The sequence below is a fragment of the Chanos chanos genome, chromosome 1, assembly GCF_902362185.1.
Source record: "Chanos chanos chromosome 1, fChaCha1.1, whole genome shotgun sequence".
In the NCBI taxonomy this organism is placed as follows: domain Eukaryota; kingdom Metazoa; phylum Chordata; class Actinopteri; order Gonorynchiformes; family Chanidae; genus Chanos; species Chanos chanos.
The window spans coordinates 25,764,949-25,776,754 of NC_044495.1; positions in this window are offsets into that span (position 1 = coordinate 25,764,949).

The following is an 11,806-nucleotide window of genomic DNA, read 5'->3' on the forward strand; positions in this document are numbered from 1 at the left end:
TCCAATATAGAGCTTGACCCAACAATGCAACCAGTACACTGTAGCACTAGCCTCTGCAATTCAACAAGTCAAGTGTGTCACCTTAACTTTTTCAGACAGTGACTCTGTGATGGTTTTCTTGAAGCACACTGACAATTCACGTAGATAGCAAGAGGTTAAAATATCTGAATATGGGGGTGATGTTTTCCTAGCTGGTTTACAAGCACATAAGACAATGGTTTTTTGGGGGGTTTTTTTCAGACTGCCTTGTGTGATTTCTCTAAGATTGTGTACATACATATCATGTTCAAAGAGCTTTTGCACAAAATCCTTGACTTTATTAGGGGCCTCAGTATTATGACTCTCAGAGCATGTGTGCATTTTATCCAGCTCATCTGATAGGGAGTTATCATTGCAAGAAATATCTGAAACACAACAAAATAAAGTCATGCAAAGAAGCACTTCGCACCCCAACACCTTTTCTACAACTTTCAAATGTTGCCGGTAAATTAATCCTCAAGATCCTTGCCTTACCAACCTAGCCTGCTCTGACGCTTGTACATTTCAATCCAAATGACTTGTTGGCAGTGCGATAAAGAGAAAATGGTTCCCATTACGCAAATACCAGCCACAGACTGATGGTATTTACATCAGCGCTTAGCTCCTACTTCAAAAGCCCTGTAACAAATGGGCCATCAGGATCTGCTTGACACATCCATCGCTTTGTTTTAAGAGTTTGGATCAATAAAACTTGCAGCTGGTTTGTTTACACCTGAGATTCGGCTGAGTGAGGGTTTGTGCGAGAGTTCAGGATTGGTCCAAAGACATGATGATTGTGGCTTGCGGTTTGCCCAGTGTTAACTGGTGATGTCATCGGTTTGGAGCGAGAGACAATCTATTCTTACTGTAAACACATTTATGTGCTTTGAGTCATTTGTTTGACTTTTCACTTTTGGTAATTTTAATTGGCCTCCCCATGGCAGTGTGATGTTTAGAGCCCAGGTTTTTACTGGGAAATTGCCTCATGTCTTCCTTTGAGGAATAATGAAATTCCCTAACTGTTTGCTCAATGGCTCCCAAAGGTTGTCCGTGCTGTAGCCTATTTACGTTAATGATGGACAACTATTCACAAGAATGAGAGTCTCTGGGTCAGCAGACGAACACAGATTTTTTCACAAACCAGTGACTTAATTACAACAAGGGCCTTCATTATTAGTAAACACTTTTGTTATTGTTGCACTTTAAAAAAAGCAAGAAAATTATTACCTATTGCACTGCCATTTCTTAGAAAGGTTTATATAATTCATAGATATGTATCAGTGACGGTCACTTGAAAGAGTAGATTAAGCATTTACCAGTAAGAAACCTATCTGATGAATGTTGGTAAAAGAGATCGATTGTTTATCGGTTGTATGAGTTCTTTTCCAGGTGCAGAGAAACTGGCTGACAGGCTTTGCAGAAGCAGAGCTGTTAGAGTGCAGAGCTCAGACTTAAAATCCAGTCCTGTCGTGTACTGGTACATGTGTTTATGCCTGTGGCGCTTTTAAACAAGCAGGAGAATGCCTGACTTTAAGTAGACTCTAAAACTGTTGGTCCAGTCATTAATTCGAACCACTCATGTTGCATAACAAAGCTGGTGCCTTCACTCTGTCTTACTCAGAGGACTGAGCTTATGCAATGAAACACAGGAATTCACACCAACACAATCAGACCATATGACAATATTCTTTCAACATCCTTATTCAATTTTTATGTAAACAATGATGTTTATACGTCAAACATTATATGTTCATCTTATATGACAGTGAGTTTGCACTGTGGCACTTGATATGATTTTTCTTGCCTAAACCTTTGCGTTTTTTTTAATCTTTATTTCAGGAGGAAGTTCCATGGAATAGTCTGTAGACCTTCTGCAAGTGATACGTGATCAAGAACAGCTGCTCTACAAGACAACATCAACAAAAACAGATTCAATCAAAAGAAACAAAGAGGAACACTGCATAAAACTAGGAGACTAAAACAATCCTATAAAATATCAGACAAATTTAAAATGGTTTAAACCCAAGTAAATTAGTGTTAAAATAATCAGAGGGAAGGAGATGAAAACCATTGAACATCACTTAAAAAGTATCATAATGCCCTTGTCACAGAATCCTGTGAGAAACTCCAAGTCTTAGGTGCCAGGTGAGAAAAGCCTGTTTTACAAATTCAGTTGTAACCCTTGGATCTTGTTCAAGAATCAAGAGACTGTTAGTGGAGGTTATACAAGTTGTAATTTATTGTCATTAAGGTAAAAAGACAACACTAATTGCTTTATAGATGAAAGTGTACGTGTGTTTTAGGCTGCAGTGTGACAGAAAGGTCCATCATACATCATACATGGAGAGCGGTGCTGAGTTACTTTTTAGTTAAGTCACCCTTTACTTGTGGAACCAGCAAATAGAAACATTCATGTGAACGATATCTGTAAATTGTTGGTGGGGGTGGGGAGCAAGCCTCTTTACAAGAAAAGTATAGTGTTTGTCTGAAGTGTAAGGGTTTAATTATGGGAGTGGGTGGTTTTACCCAGAATGCTTCTACATCGACTGAATGCTCTTGCTCTTCGTCTTTATTTCACTGTTTTATATAACAGGGTGTCAGAATAAATTCTGAGGAAATTTAACGTAGTTATCTGATTGTCAGATAAGAGTGTGCTTCCACGGGGCCGAAGAAAATTCATCGGGGGAAAAAAAAGGGAAAAAAATCCATGAAGAAATTTAACTGTCTTACCATTAACTGAGGGCCAGAAGAAATCATATGATGCAGTGTCAGTAGCTTTTCAGAATTATTGTGTAAGCTAACCTAACGTCATTTTCGAACGTGCTCGTTTCAGCAGACGTGTACAGAGCCTGGAGAAAATGTTGAGGCATTTACTACAGCTGTTCACACCCTTGCAGAACATTGTGTATTTGGAGCTCTTACAGAGGAAAAGATGAGGGACAGGATTGTAATTGGCATACATGATGCAAAGTTGTCAGGACAAATGCAACAAGATCCTGAGCTCACACTTCAGAAGAGAAGGCAATGGCCAAAGTGAGACAGAGTGAGGTGGTGAAAAAATAGCAAACTATTTTCCGTGCCAGCTCAATAGACAAGCGGACAGCATAAGGTGTAGAAGTGTAGAAGGCTAGACAGACAAAGAAAAGCTCAAGATCACATGCCGCAGAAGAAATCAGAAAATAAACATCAGTCAGGTTGTGGGTGATGTGGAAATGCAAATAAACATAAGTGGAAGGACTGTCCTGAATGCCGTAAATGTCACCGTGAAGGCCATTACAACAAGAAATGTAGATCAGCTGGTGTGGTCAGCTACATAGCTGAGGAACAGGTAGACCATGAGAACGAGGAATTTGCCTTTCTTGGTGAGCTGTCTGCAGGAGCAACAAATGAATGGAATGAACTAGTCAGTTTCAATGGGGAGAACATAGAGTTTTAATTAGACACTGGTGCAGCAGTTACTGCCATTCCATGTCACAGCTTCTCCACAGCCCTATACAATTGATTTGGAGTCTGGAGCAGTCCCATATGCTTCATCGTCCCCGCGCAGAGTTCCCCTTCCGCCTGCAAGATGAGGTAACAGCAGAACTGGCACGTGTGGAAGCTATGAGCGTGATAACAAAGGTCACCATGCCTACTCCCTGTTGTGGCAAGGCACAGGGGGAAATTTGACTTTGTGCTGATCTTACCTGAATAAGTGGGTCAGACGTCAGAGGCATATACTCCCAACAGTAGACCATACCCTGGCCATGCTCACAGGAGCCAAAGTTTTCATGAAGCTGGATGCCACATCTGACTCCTGGCCGATTCCCCTGTCGGAAGACAGCAAACATTTGACTACCTTCATGACCCCGTTTGGGCACTGTGCTTTCAGTAGATTGCCGTTCGGGATTTCCTCTGCCCCAGAACATTTCCAGCGGCGCAGGACGCAGCTGTTGAAAGGGTGAGAAGGAGGGATAGGCCACACAGATGATATTCTTGTGTATGGCAAGGACTTAGAGGGGCACAATTTCAGACTGCTTCAGGTTCTCAGGAGGATTGGAGAGGTAGGATTGACATCAAATGACAAGTGTGAGTTTGCTAAAGACAAAGTAATGTTTGTGAGTCACAGAATCACCTCAGAAGCGCTCAGCCTTATCCAGGCAAGGTCAAGGCCATTTTGGAGATCCCAGAGCCTTCCTGTGTACCAGATATTAGAAGAGTGATGGGGATGGCAAACTACCTTGGAAAGTTTCTACCTCACCTTGCAACATTTACTCATCCATTAAAGGACCTCTTTTCTGAGAAAAAGGAATGGTGTTGGGAAGCAAGACAAAGAGAAGCTTTCCAGAGACTGAAAGGTGAACTGAGCTCACCATGAGTCCAGCCCCGTATTCACCCTCTGCAGAAACCTGCATGTCAGCTGATGCATCATCCCTTGGGCTCGGGGCTGTGCTGATGCAGAAAGAGCCAGGCAGCGGTAAGTGGCAACCAGTTGTTTTCATTTCAAGAGGCTTATCAGAGGCGGAAAACATTATGCCCAAATTGAAAAAGAGGCACTGGCTGCAACGTGGGCATGTGAGCGTCTGTCCTCTTATTTGGTCTGGCTGAGGTTAACACTTGAAATGGATCACAAGCCTCTGTTGTCACTGCTAAGCACAAAAACACCAGATTCGGTCATACAAGGCTTAGCAGCTACTGACAACAGGCTGAGACAAGTTGCAGTCAAGCAGAAAGGAGATCCCATCTGCAGCACACTCAATCGCTACTGTAGGACTGAATGACCTGAAAAGTCTCACCTTCCACAAGAGCTGGGCCCATACTGATCAGAGAGAGAATATCTGATAATGGTGGGAGATCTCTTGCTGAGAGGACAAAGGATTGTCATTCCCAGAGCCATGAGACCTGCGCTCCTTGACATTCTGCATGAGGGGCACCAAGGAATCATCAAGTACAGAGCCAGAGCTCGTCAATCAGTCTGGTGGCCAGGGCTATCTGTTCAGACCAGACAGAAAGTAGAGCATTGCAACACCTGTGCAAAACATTGGCCAGCACCGAAAGAAGGCCTGCTAACCACTCCTATACCAGAGAGGCCATGGCAACATTTCGGTACAGACCTTTTTATCAGGGAGAAGAAAACTTACCTTATAGTAGTTGATTACTTTTGAGGCTACATTCAAGAGTCTCACCTCAACGTTACCTCTGCCAACACTGTCACTGGTGCCCTGTAGGATGGCTTCAGTCGCCACGGCACCCCGAAGACTGTGATGTTGGATAATAGACCGCAGTTCAGCTGTGCTGCATTCCAGGACTTTGCTGCAGAGTACAACTTCACCCATGTTACCTCTAGCCTACGCTTCCCTCAGGCTAACAGGGAAGCTGAGTGTGCTGTGGCCACTGTGAAAGGACTGTGGAAGGAAAGAGGAGATAAGGCGAAAGGGTTATAAAGTTACCGTGCAACACCACTGGAGGATTTGCGAACTTGCCTAAACTGCCTAAAACTGTGACTCCATGCTGGCCGAACATTAAGGAATTCAGACAGGTTGAAACATTAAAGGAGAAACACCAGGAACAGTTATACAACAAGCACCATCGAACACGTCCACTCCCAGTGGTTAAACCAGGCCATAAAGTGTGGCTGTCCAAAGAGAAAACACAAGGGACAGTTGTCCAACAGGCAGAAACTCCCAGGTCTTACCTGGGTGATTTCTTCTCAATGAAGGACTATTTAGGAGAAATCGCACACACCTGCGAGAGACTCACCACCCACAACCATCAGTCATACTGACATGAATACAACTCCAGAGACTGTCAAAATTCAGACAAATACACAATCCATTGCCCAGCCCATTAGAATGGAAAATAATGCTTATGTCACTAAATCTGGTAGGGTCTCACATCCACCCTGGAGACTTGAGTTTTAAATGAGATGTTTGATGTTTTGCAGTCTGTGGTTCTGAAAGAGGCTGTGAGTTTTGAAAGAGTTTGGTGCAAATCAGAAATAGTATAATATTGTTTGTGTTTGTTGTTTTACTGTTGGATGAGGAAAGAAAATAGTGTAATAAGACCATTTTTTTTCCTACTCTACAGGGGAGGTGTCATGTAAGGGCTTAATTATGTGAATATGTGATTTTACCCAGAACCTTAATTCTGTAATGCATGTTTATCGTTATTTTCGTTATTTTCACCAGCTGATCTGGATCAGTCCAGAATTTAGAATTCAAACTGTGCTGAAACTGCAGCCCCAAATCAGTGTTTCCCAATCTATGAATCCACATGGCTCCATGTTTTATTTCGATTACATTCTAATACAAATATGCAATTCAGTCTGTCTCCAGGACTGGATATGGAAAATACGGATTTATGCAACAGGCAAGGCTATCAATACAGGGAAAAACAGCATGTAATAAAACACTTTTACTCGTTCAGAGAGAGAGAGAAAGAGAGAGAGAGTGAAAGAGAAAGAAAGATAGAGAGAGATTCCCAAAAGTGTCAGATAAAGTGTACAAACAGTACATAATTACATGGGAGGCACTGGAGAGAGCCGTCAAAGCAGGGTGAATCAGCCAAAAAGGAACGGAAAGTGTGAATATCTCTTAACTCATGATACCGATGAAAGCATGCTCATAACAGTAACAGGCACAGGATTTTATGGTGCTTTTCCCATTCTCATTAAATTAACAATTCACAATCTAAACCTAAATTCACAATTTTCAACCTGCTGCATGTGCACGCGCAGAAACACAAGCCTGCTTTTTGTAAACTGAGAGTTTAGTTGACAGATCCTCTATTGCTGTTTCCTAAATAGTCAAGCTGGATATCCAAGCTGGGTCTTGTTAAAGTGTCAGTGTAATGTCTTTTGACACTTGTCTATCCAAATAAGTGTTTATCTGCCAAGCTCTCTATTGTCAACTGAGCATAACTGTAATTCAGCCTCCAGTATTTTAAACGTGTCATACTAAATGTGTCAAACTTGTCAGTCATAAAGCAAAGATGGAGGGAGGAATAATGGGGTATGGTTGGGGGAAGAGGGGGATTGGAGGACAAGTTACGGGCATAGGAGTTGCTTAAGGTGATAATAATTTTCACTCTTGATGCAACGAGGGAACTGTGTTGAAACACTGGAAAGGAAAGCTGTTGCGTCATTTCTTCCTCTATGTCTTATGTAAGTAAATCAATTCTTGAAACTTGGCTTCAAGTCAATGGATGAGACACAGGGGCTAACATCCAAATCTTTCAGTGTATGACTTCTCTGAATTTCCACTCTTGCCTATGCCTGCTATTCACTTTGGCGCAAAAGATCAAAATGTACAGTAGAGAGGCACAGTAGAAAGGTGGACAGCACACCATGTACATATTAAGTTTTGTTCAGATTCACTGGGAAATTATGATATTTCATCAATGTGCGTTATAGTCATATGCAGTAGTGGTCTTTACCTATCCCTATGTAAACTGTACAGCAATGATAACACTTGAAATCGTATTGTCTAGCCAAGTTCGTTTAAGAGATGTTGTCATTAATATTAGTATCACCATGTACTTCTATCATTACCTTATCTCAGAGGCGAATGAATGAGCATTCAACAAGAGGCAGCAATAGGTTGTTCCAAACAGGAAAATGCAAGCATCGCTGGTTTCCTAAGCTTTGGTGGGTTAAAATAGGATATTGTGCTTGTGGGCCATGATGTCAGATGGCCATTAAAAGAGAAAAAAACAGGCAACACTTTTACAGTATGTATTTTTAACTACTTTTTTAGAGAAGTCAGCTCCCTGTACTACAAGAAGTAGCTTCCATGGTGCGACCCCTGGGTCAGTGTGGGAGATGAAGACTTGGTGTGATGATCCATGTGAGAGTCAGTCAATACTGTACTCCTTTCACCTGCCAGCCTACATGCGTCGCAACGGGAAGCCTTACAGTCAGCCGTCTCATTTCCTGAAGGGGTTTTGGTCTAGGGTGAATGTAATAGTTTTCTCCAGCAAAAAAAGCTAAGCGCTCTCACATGCGCTGAACCACAAAGCCAGAGACCTTCTTATAAACTGCATCCCATAGTGCTCACAAATATCCACATCAAATACTGTCGATGTTGAGCACAACTGTCTACAACTGTCCAAAGTCCTGACCTTGATTTGGCTTCCTAAGTTGTTTGTCTGGGAAATCTAGCAGTGTTTATTTAGCGTTCCCTGTTCTTGATTCAGTGCCTAGGTTGCTTTAAATCACCGGCCACAAGAAAAACACTATTTTGACAACAGATCTGTACAAATTCTCCCAAAATTAGCAGTGCAATTCCAGGATTATTTTGTTGTTTAACACAGGAATAAGACACACTGTTATGACAAGATAAGAAATACGTTCTTTCCTACAACTTGACTGATAAAATGATCTCATAATTAAATATTACTTACAGACATATGCATGTGTCCTTTGCTGGGGATAAAAATGGCTCTCCAAAAGGTCTATCCTGTTCTGAAAGATTAAGGCTGTTGTTAGATTCACAGGTATGATGTGAAAGGACAGTCTATCATTATAATACGTAAAATGATATACACCGTATGTGGCCCACATTATAAATAAGTTTATGGTACTCATTTTTATTGTAGCTTGGTAGTGTGAAGGGTAAGAGCAGAGAATAGTGTTTGTGTTGATTTGTGTTTTCAGAGTGTGCAGTACACCACAGAGAACTTACATAAAGGTGCATGCTGAGGCACTGAGAGAGAGGGAGAGAGAAAGAGAGACGTAGGATGTGTCTTAGTCACTACTACATATACAGCTCATCACAGCAGTGCTCCTGAACAAAACTGTTGCGTAATACTGTTCAACCGCATTACACTCCCCACATAAACACCTCAGCATCAGTCTGCATCACTGCCCAATGAGAGAAAGACTACGCCGTTTAACAATGGGCCTGCGTGTATGATTGCATTGTTTGTGTGTGGTTGTTTTTGCTTGCCTGTAACTTTGCATGCAAGAGAGATAAACTCTAAACCGTATATCTCTCTGCTATACAAAATGTATGTTGTGACTGGGAGCACTGTTAGATAGTGTCTTTCCATGGAATCCTTTTTGTGTATAGAAGAGTGGAAGTAAAACCCAGCTTTATAAACAAGAGAGGAAGGACACTCTAATCTACAGCCGTGGGCAGTTATTTGGCTTATTTTGTGTACACAACAGATACCTTAATGCACTATTGAATGCTCCACCCCAGAAAGGCTGCACAGACTTTGCTAACATCTGCCGTGTTCCTATTAAAGTCTAAGACATGGTTTATATTATAGGACCACCCAGTCCCATTCCTGTATAGATAATGTGCTGTCTTCCATTTAATAACTATTCTGTGGAGTTTTATCTCTCTGTGTTTGCATAAATCATCTTTAAAAATATCCTTTGGGAATGCAGCAATCCCAGATTGCCAAGATAGCGATCAAACAGTCAGATTTAGGACTGGTGGCTAGACCCTGTGTAATTGTCGCTGTGTAGAGAGAAAAGGGGAAAACCCATGACTGGTTGGGTTTATGGGGATAGGACAATGGATGTTGTCCAAAACATACACTCACACCCCCCCTCCCCCCACACACACACACACCCATACACCCACACAAGCCCTGCAGGAGTTTGCCCTGTAAGGGAGCCCCTCTCTCTTCCTGTTCTAGTCCTGTTAAACCAGATTTAGCACTTTTCAGAGAGAGGATGAGCTGCTGCTTTATTGTTCTGCTATGAACCTGTCCAACTTCCTACACCAGCTCACTCCATTCTGCCTGCACATGAAGTCATTACGGCAATAGACAGAGTCAGATTAAACAAACAAAAAAGTCCCCCCCCCCCCCCCCCCCCAAAAAAAAACCCAAAAAACAGTATGTCGCAATTTGGTTGTCAAGGTACAAAAGAGAATGCATTCTGCTGCAGTATGGCTGTATTTTTGACTGTTTGATGTATCATTGGCTAGAGAGAGGATGTGGCCTTCTATAGCCTTTGATTGAAATTGCCCTTACCGTACCCCAAAGGAAGAGAGGAATGACAGGGTTACATAAAAAGCAGCCTAGGTTTCTTCAAGTCCAGCTCTCTCAGCGTGGATCAAAAGAAGTAGACAGGGCATCCTGATGCTCCAATTTTGTGACTGTGACCTGAGTGCAGCACTGAAAGACAAGACCAAACAGCCAAACAGAATCTGACCCAGCAGGTCTTAATCCCTTTTCCTCACTGCTGTCTTTCACACTGTCTTTCTTTTATTTCACTCCAGCCCCTCATTGCCACTTTCCCTCCTTTGAGCTTCTGTAAAAAAAAAAGAAAAAAAAAAGGTGAACGCATACGGTTGGATCACGGAGTCTCTGTCATCTTTATTTTGACCTGGGTTACCTAGAAGCTTTGAATTGTAACTCCCACTGCCAGCAGAACTGGTGCTGTATGTTATTGTAGCCTGGTATGTTTTCTGTAGCCTACTGTCACCAGTGTGGTGTTAGTGCACAGTCTGCCCCACTTATGTGTGAATATAAAGACAGCAGAAGAAGCACAGCAGGATGTCCTGCATGTCTAGGGCCACTGAGGAACAGGTTCAATTCAGCATTCAGCTCTGTAAGCAGCGCACAGTACGCTATGCTAGCTGATAGATAAGGCCTTTACTCACAACTGCAGCTTACACACACACACACACACACACACACACACACACACACACACACTCACACACACACACAATACAGAGACACACACAGCAAGACTACTACATATAAGCAACCTGGCTCATATGGAAGGCAAGATTAATATGAAAAGTATAGTCCAAGGTGAGTATGGACAGATATTCATACAATCAAGTAGTAAGATGGGTACTCACGCAAGATTTGTGTTTCTGTGAAATGTTTCTAAGAAGCAGTGGGGCCTCAAGTGCTGGTGTCCTGTGTGGAAGGCAGGTAGACTGACACAGCCTCTGCTTGAGTTTGTTTAACCAAAATTATTCAGAACAAGATGGCTATGCTGCTACTACACAGTTGTGCAGGTCAGATGATATGACATGTCAATGAATTTTGTAGAGAGGGATATTGTAAGCTGGGAGAAACAATAATCATTGGTCTTATAGGCTTATACATGTGTTTGTGTGTGTGTGTGTGTGTATGTGTGTGTGTGTGTGTGTGTGTGCGTGTGTGTGTGTGCATGTGTGTGTTTGTGTGCATGTGAGTGTTTAACGGAAGAAGTACATTTTCAGCGGTCTGAGGTGCTGAAGACTGACCTCATTTTGTCTGTTCTGACACTTTTTTGCCAACAGCAGTAATTTCCAGAAACCCTCCCATCATACATTTCTCCACTGCTGGGAAAGGTGCTCTTGCTACGTGACATCTTTTCCTGTGTTAGCATGTCCCCACCTGATTAGTCAGAGACTAAAATGCACAGAGACTCCAGGACTGGATATGGAAAATACGGATTTATGTAACAGGCAAGGTTATCAATACAGGGAAAAACAACGTAATAAAAACACTTTATTACTTGTTCAGAGAGAGAGAGAAAGAGAAAGTGGAGGTAAAGACAGGAAACATACCAAACACAGAAGGTGATGAGGGACGGTGGTGGGTTGTATGATTTCTCTTCCCAGTTTCCTGAGCGTCATTGCTCGTGAGAGCCTCATGTTCTGAGGTAGCATTCATGGCCTGGGTGAGCCACACTTCCTCAATCAGGTCATCAGCACTGACCTCACCCACTCACCTCTAACTCATCTGACATTAACACCTTAACACTTGGACCCTGCATGCACTGAGCGATAGAAAGAAAAAGAAAGAAAGAGAGAGAGAGAGAAAGATAGAGAGGGATAGTGAGAGAGGGTGATGT